General features: G+C 45.6%; 1 protein-coding gene across 2 annotated transcripts in view; it reads left to right on the top strand.

Annotated features, from left to right (window-relative positions):
* The window catches only part of GDPD5 (glycerophosphodiester phosphodiesterase domain containing 5), a 364,359-nt gene that overhangs the window by 186,277 nt on the left and 170,328 nt on the right, over nucleotides 1–7,754 (top strand). The gene's annotated exons all lie outside the window — the stretch shown is intronic.

The raw sequence follows: 7,754 nt of genomic DNA, 5'->3' as shown, positions 1-7,754 counted from the left end.
ATAAAGGCAAATGAGTTGTGATGCAACTGGGCAAGGATACCACTGAGATCTAGAGAAGAATCCTGTGGGTTAGTGTTTGGAGAGGAATAGGGTGATGAGAGTTGACCTCCATTGTGATGCTGTTGAACAGAAACATGGTATTGGGGTGACATGGAGGGCTTCGATGCCTCACTGCTGTCATTGTGATACAGAAGAGACTGTGGAAGCAGATCCAGAGTTTGCACTTCATGGATCCTGTGAAAATCTGAGGGGCAGAAGAGCCACCAAAATTATGCACGAGTGAGATGAGGATCATAGCGTGCTCAGCATGTGATATTTAGGAGGAAGGAGGCATGGAAATAAGTCTTTTGGAGTCTTGATGTCCTCACTGTAATATAAGCTTAATCCCCAAAATTGCTGGATCCTTCAGTTCTCCAGAGAGCAAAACTCATCTGTGGAAAGATCAAACCATATACATCTGACCATGGGCTTATATAGCTGAGCTGAAGTTCATAACCCTCAGCTGCCATCTGTTAGAAAGTCAGATGCCCTCAAAAACATGAACCGGAGCCTCCTCCAAAATCTCCATTGAAACTCTAAAGAGTGGGTTAAACTTAAATGGGTCTTGGAGAAGATGAGCAGCCCATTGGAACTGCCTTTCACTCCTGGTGGACTTGAGTCCTTGATGACTGCTCCAAAGCAGATAAGGTTGATAAGACTTCCCTTGGGAGGGGAAGTCTCTCTTCCACAAACCAAGGAGAAACCAGCTTTGAGGCTGCCATTGACTTGCCAACTGCCCGTGGCACCATCGGTGGCCAAAGAAACCATTTCATACAATGGCTTGGAACAGATCTCAAAGTCCATCAAGTTCCAACCTTCAAACTCTATTCTTCCTCTCTCTCCCCATGCTGCCCTTACACCTCTCTCAAGCCCAAACTTTCCTTCCCATTTTTGGCTTGTGACGCACAGACTTGACCTCCAGAGCAATCTTCCTTATCCCATGTCATTCCCTTGTCCCAGGATGTTCTACTGAATCCTGTTCCTCCTTGTCCTACCACATAAGGCCTGATGCATTTGATCTCCCTAACAAATCCAGATTACTTTTGCTTATGGTAATTGTTGTTCAGCTCCGTGTTTTCAAAACAAACACCCCTCCCAGCATGAAAACAGCAGGGTATCACAATGCCCCTGGAGATGTTGAAGCTGTCTTTGCATTTAGCTTTCTGGCTGGCAGGAGATGATAACATTGAGGGCAGGGGAACAATGCTCAGGGGTGCAAGCCCCATCTGAAAGGATGAGCTCGTGCTGATTAACTCAGATTAAGGGCCACAATAGCCAGCTGGGAACTGGTGGGCAGAGATAATAGCAGTATCAGTGGCTGTCTCTCTAGCTTTAAATTTCCCTGTATGACAGAGAGGAGGGGAGGAACTGTATCAGATTCACTGCAAGATTACTGATGTGACTAGACTTGTTTCCCATTAAATGTAAATAATGGTAAGAGCAGCAAGATCATTCAGACCTCTGCAGGCCCACTTCATGTGGAAGAAAGTGTTTGCCAGTTTGCAGTGACAAGGGTTGTATCCTGATTGTAGGTCTCATTTCCACACCACAGCTCTTCAGGGATGCAATTGAGTTTTGTGTTTAGGCACAGCACAGGTTGTCCAGCTGTTGGACTTCAAGCATTGGTTCCCATCTGCTGCTTCTCACACGTGGCTCAGCTGAGAGAGCTTGTGTCTGAATGCAAAGAGAGAATTCCCTTGCCTGTATTGAGCAGCAGCAGATATTTCTTGGTCTATATATTGTTTTCCAGCCTGTGGTCCACATGTTATCAGAAGACTGACTGAGAATTGTTGCAAAGAAAAGGAAAAAGTGATAGTCCTAGGCATGCAAAGATCAGACAAAACCAAGTGGCCTAAAGGTCCTAAGCACCACAAATTGAACTGAAAACTTATTTATTTGAAAAAAAAAAAGCAGCTACACTGGGAACCTAGGCCCTCTGTAAGTTTTATGCTTTCAGAGTATTTCCTTTTCTGATTTATATGTGTCTCAAATTAACGAGAAGAATAAAAAATGCTGATACAGCAATTTAGGAATTAATTAAAATCTTAAGATTACACCTGAAGAAATAAAAGAGAAGAGGACAGCTTTCTCTGAGGAGCGTGAAGGACTCTGTGCTTTGTTACAGGGTGATCAGTTAATGCATGAAGCACAAGTATTGCTGGGAGAAGGGCACCTGAAAATGCACCCACAACAGCTGGAGCACTGGTGAGAGAGGTACGAAGGTGACATCTTGATCAACCAGGCACCTTGGAGATTGAGTGGTGGGGCAATGTTTGCTCCAATTTCAGAGAGATAGAGATCTAAGTACATGGAATTCGTTTTGCATCAGTCAGTCACAAAATCATAGAAATGGTCTGAGTTGGAAGGGACCTCTGAAGGTCATCTCGTCCAAATCCCCATGAAAGTCATGACAGAATGACTGAGAAGTTGTGCTCAGGGAAGCTGTGGATGCCCAATAACTGAAAACCAGGTTGGACAGGGCTCTGGGTGACCTGATCTGGTGAGTGGCAACCAGCCCACGGAAGGGGGTTGGAATGGGATGATGTTTAAGGTTCCTTTCAACCCAAGACACTCTGTGATGACTGAGACATGAACACTCATTCAGCCCCAGAGAGCCCGAAAGAGTTGGAAATTTGCATCTTAGGAGACTTGTCGTGAGCAAATTACCTCCAAATACCATTGGCTGCAAAGGAGTGGTTGGAGCCTAAAGCAGGAGGGTTGCATCTGGATGATCTTAGAGGTCCCTTCCAACACAAACCATTCTAAGATTCGGAGTTGGGGTTGTCCCCAGGGCCCATGCCATACAGAGGGCACCCAGTGCTCTGCGTGGGAAATTTGGCTGGGCCCCATCCAGCCTAAGCTGGTGAAGTGTTGGTCATTGACAGTCTATGCTGGGACTCCCATTGGTTCCCATTAATCTCTGCAGAAAGAAAGATTCAGAGACATGCTTGGGCTGTGGCCAGCAGCTTTTGTGCTGCATTGGTGAGAGGGCCTGTTCTCAATGATCTGCTGAGAGACCAAGGGAAGTCTGAAAAGCCCTGTGTGCAGCAACACCCACCGGCAGCAGGAACAGCACTAGCTGAGGGCAGCTATTCTGGTGTGTTCTTTCTCCCCATGTCAGCTGCTTGGGCTTACATGCAGAGTAGGGGTGCCCAAAAGAATGGTGAGAGCTGGATGAGGAGCAAAACGGAGGTGACTTTGTATTAAAGCACAATAAACTGAGGTTGCTTCCAGGAATTAAGCAGCTCTTTCTAGCTCCCACCGCACGTAGCTCCCACTGTTGAAATACCTCAGTGCTTTGCTGCTTTTAGTACTCTTGGGACATGGGGAAAAATGGTGAGGCTGCACCTCAGTGATGAGCTCAGCATTGGGCCCTTCACTGCCCCTCACCCTTAGGTGAAAGTATAAGGACTGGGTTGGTACTGAGCAGACAGGAGCCATGCAGCAGAGCTTACTTGCTGCAAGGATGTGTGAAGGCTGGAGGGAGTGATGGTGATCTCCTGGAGATGCCTTCACTCCTCTGCACCAAGTCAATTCAATGTACTCAAATAGGTACCACTGCCCCATCCTGTAATGGAATTAACCTCTCAGTGCATCCTTTTGAGAGGAGTTTGCTCAGCTTGTATGCAATGGAGGCAGAAAGACACCTCCAAATTAGGAAGTATGTCTGCTGCTAAGCCTGATGTGATACAGATGCTTGGTACCCAAAGGAGGCGCCATTCTGCAGTGCTTGCTCAGGTTGCCCAGCAAGTCAGAATATGGATTTCAACCTACCTCTCCCATAGTCTGTGCCAGGGCTTTTGAAGCCTCAGTTCTTTCAGCTCCTGTAGTCTGCTGTTGGCATGCAAACTTGGACTTGCCTGGTTACAATTCCTCACATTGTTTGCAATGTCTTGGCCAAAGGAAATGAAAGCAGCCTTTGCACGATTGCAATGCAAAAGCACGGACTGGCTGGGGGAACTGGGAAAGGCATCAGGAACTGTAGGGACTAAGATTTATTAGCCTTAAAAAGAGGAATATGAGAGATGCCACAAGTGGGCAAAAGATGGAAAATAAGGAATATTTTGTCACTCTCAGAGTGCACGAACTAGAGGGTAATTAATTAAATCATCAAGTGGAAAACTCTGAACATAGAATCATAGAATCATAGCATCATAGAATCATAGCATCATAGAATCATAGAATTGCTCAGGTTGGAAAAGGCCTTAAAAATCATCAAGTCCAACCAAATCCAATATGTTGAAGAAGTTTCCTTCTATGTTATCAGTTGGTGAAACCCATTGCCACAGGATGTTTTTACACTGAAATTTTACACTCGCTCAGGAAAGCAAGCAGAAAAGGTTAAGAAAGAAGAATACAGTAGAGCAAGTTAACACAACAGTGCCATTTCTAGCTCAAGAAAACCACGAGCTACAAACACTGGGGGGAATAAACACTGGCTGCATCAACATCTGCTTGCATTCTCTCCTGGTCTTGAAATGCTGGATTGGAAATATTTTTCATCTGAACCAAAATAACTGTTGTTAGTATCTTAAAGGCTGAGTTAACGAAGGGCCCACGGTACCCTCACTGCAAAATGGAAGACCCAGGTGCAGCACCAGCCTTTATACAGCATGCAATATGAATTACTCTAAAAATCCTACTGGGCTGAGCTGGCTTTGCCTTGGAGAGATGATTTGGCCTTATGTAGCTTTCCTGGCAGAGTCTAAGAGAAAAGAGTGCTGCAAAGGTGGCTTTAAAGCAGCCACCTCCTCCATGCCCCTCAAAAAGGTAAGTGATAGAAATGATCCCCATTATGGGTCTTTCATTTGAATGCAGTGGAAACAGCATGGATTTATTTGGGACAAGGGAATACTGAGCAGCTGATCACATGCTGAATATTTATGTCCAGCTGGGGGGATTCCCCAGAATGACTGTTTCCACCCATCTGTAATGAAGCTGGCAGTGGAGCTCATTCAGGCAGTGGCAATGATGTCTATAAATCCAGATGCTGGGATTTGCCTGGGCAGAGGATAAGGCTGAGTTTGCTTTGGCTGCAGAGGAGCTTTTGATCAGATGCTGTGGATCAGATGCTTTTCCAGCTCTGAATTGGTGAGACTGTTCCTTGCTCACCTCCTAAGCTGGTAATAATCTGCTTTCCAGTCAAGGGAATCAAGAGAGCTGCTGGTTTTGATTGCAAAGTCAGTTTCTCCAATAGCATATGAAGATGATAAAGACAAAGGCTCAGAGCACCCTGCTCTCTTTCCCTGTCGCCTGCTCCCTCTCTGACACCAATCTGAGTTGCAGGGCTTCTGTTTCCCTGGGGAACATCCCCTCTGCCAACATAGAGTGGTGGGAAAGCACTGATGGCACCAAGGTCAGCATCCAGCCCCCCCTTCACACAGTGCAGTGTATGAAACACATTCCTGTGGGGTTTTCTTACAGTCTCTGGGTTGCTGAGAAATTTTTTATCTCAGCCCACTGCCTCCCAGTGTGGGAAAATGGGTCTCATCTCATTATTTTTTTTAGGGGTGGGCAGATGGATTTGCTTACACCTGGTTCTGTTCTTACCTGCTGCAATAATATAACGACATAACAATATGATATTACCAATTATAATAATGGCATATGGCCTGTCCAGGGACAATGAGCTCTTCCAAGAGACCTCTGTGAAGACAACAGCAGGGGCTGGGGGATGCTCTTGCCTCGGAGGAGGTGGATTTGTAAGAGCATTCATGGCAGGGATTGCCCAGAGAGGTTCCAGCTCCATTCTGGGAGGTTTTCAGTCTGCAGCTGAATAAATCCCTGGGTCCTCACCCAGAGCTGACCCAGCAGTGGGCAGGAGGTTGAGTGGAGACCTCCTGAAGTCCCAATTAGCTGTGACCCAAGGATAGCTGCATCCCAATGGCAAGAGCTTGCTTGTCAGGAGAGTGTGCTGAGCATCAGAGCAAGCACCTCTCCTGCTGAGGTAGGTACAACCACCCAGCAGAGCCCATCCATCTTCTAGGGAAAAAAGACATGAACCCACATGTGTAGCTTGGGGCTGCCATGCCCCCAGATACATAAGAATCTCCATGCTCATTTTACGCTCTTTGTTTCAGGCTCGTTAGTCACACTGGCTAATCGTTTTCCGTGCCAATGCAGATGGTTTCTCTCCATTGAAAAGGCTTTCTTCAGTAGGGTGGTTGATCTCCTCCCCCTCCAGGAGTGCGTGGGCTCAGTACCCATCCTGCACCTACTTTAATTGCACTGATATTGGAAAGAAATGTCACTTCCATTAGGGTCAAAATGGAAATGATGAAATCTCAGCATGCAATCAGTTTGCCCTCCAGCTGATACACATGAAAAGTGTCAGAGTAAGGAATTGATGGGCTGAGCATCCCCCAGCCGTATACATTCAGAGGCAACAGCCAAACCAGCCTGGGGACACCTCTTTATGTGCAGATTGGTCCCCAAAGCCACCGCTAAATAAACGCACTTGCAAATAAATGAGTGCTGCATTTCCTATGCCTGCAGATGAGAAGGAATAAGAAATATTGACTCCCTCCGCTGTCTCAGTCTTGAACCAATTTATTCCAGGAAAAACGGAGCTAGTGAAGAAAATGAAATGAGTAATAAGACAGGAATGGAGCCACCCCGCTGGGAATCCATCTGAGCAGATGGATCACCCACTGCATAAATATTTGATTGTGTTTTTGATCAAAGGCACGTGGAGTAATTCAGGAACCTGTGTTCCAGTAGGAAAGGAGAAAAACCTTTCTTTTAGTAGCAGCCTTTCCTCCCTTAAGCCCTCACCTTTAAAGAACAAGAAGAGGAGGGGGAAAGGAAAAAAAAGAAAAAAAAAAAAGGCAATTATAATATAGAAATGTTCAAAGAAGAGAAAAAAAGTGACAGAAAATTGCAGTTTCTCATGGGGGCCAGAGCAACGGGTGGGAAGAGTTATTGGGTTGAGCACAGCTGTTCATACCCTACCATCAGGACTGGCTTTTAGCTTGGTTTCAGCCCCTACCATGCAAACTGATGGGTACATTGTGGGCCACAAACTCCATCTTGTGGCTGACCTGGCCTTCCTCTTCTCCCCTAAGGAAAATAATCCCTCTTGTGCACAGATCATCGTGGGAGAAGCCCTGAAGTCTTCACACCCATCCAGCAGAGAGCACTGAATTCATTGTTTCTTCTTTTCATGGCATTCCCCATCAGTTGGGTAGCTCAGTAACGACCTTGCCATCTGATGGTTTCTCAGGAGGTTATTTCACAGTGCTTTTAGCCCCAGTGGTTGCAAATGAGCTGATTTATTGCTTTTATCTCAGTTTTAGCCCCTGTTTTTCACGTAATTCAGCTCCTTGACGTGGGTTTTAAGGAAAAGATTGAGAAATCAGTTAAAACTTGCAAAGGTCTGAACCTTGTCTGGAATGGACGAAGAGCGTGCAGTTGTGTGTATATTGGTACGTGTTGATTGTGATGCTGCTGGGATGAGCTGGTACAAAAATCAAAGTCAAAATTGGGAATGGAGGTGAAATTTCACATGGCAGACTTTGCCCTCCACTTTTATTGGACCAATAAAGACCAATAAAGAGGCCAATAAAGGGCATAAATTCACCATGAAATAACTTTTCTTATTTTTTTTTAGGATGAATGGAAGTGTTTTGCTGTGTTGTTCATACAACAACGACCAACAACGAAAGTCAGTATGAAGCAATTTTAGCTAAAGTGATGAAAATTCTACTTCCCATTGT

This window comes from Tympanuchus pallidicinctus, unplaced genomic scaffold (genome assembly GCF_026119805.1).
Source record: "Tympanuchus pallidicinctus isolate F22 unplaced genomic scaffold, pur_lepc_1.0 scaffold36, whole genome shotgun sequence".
NCBI lineage: Eukaryota > Metazoa > Chordata > Aves > Galliformes > Phasianidae > Tympanuchus > Tympanuchus pallidicinctus.
This window is presented reverse-complemented; position numbering and strand designations above follow the sequence as displayed.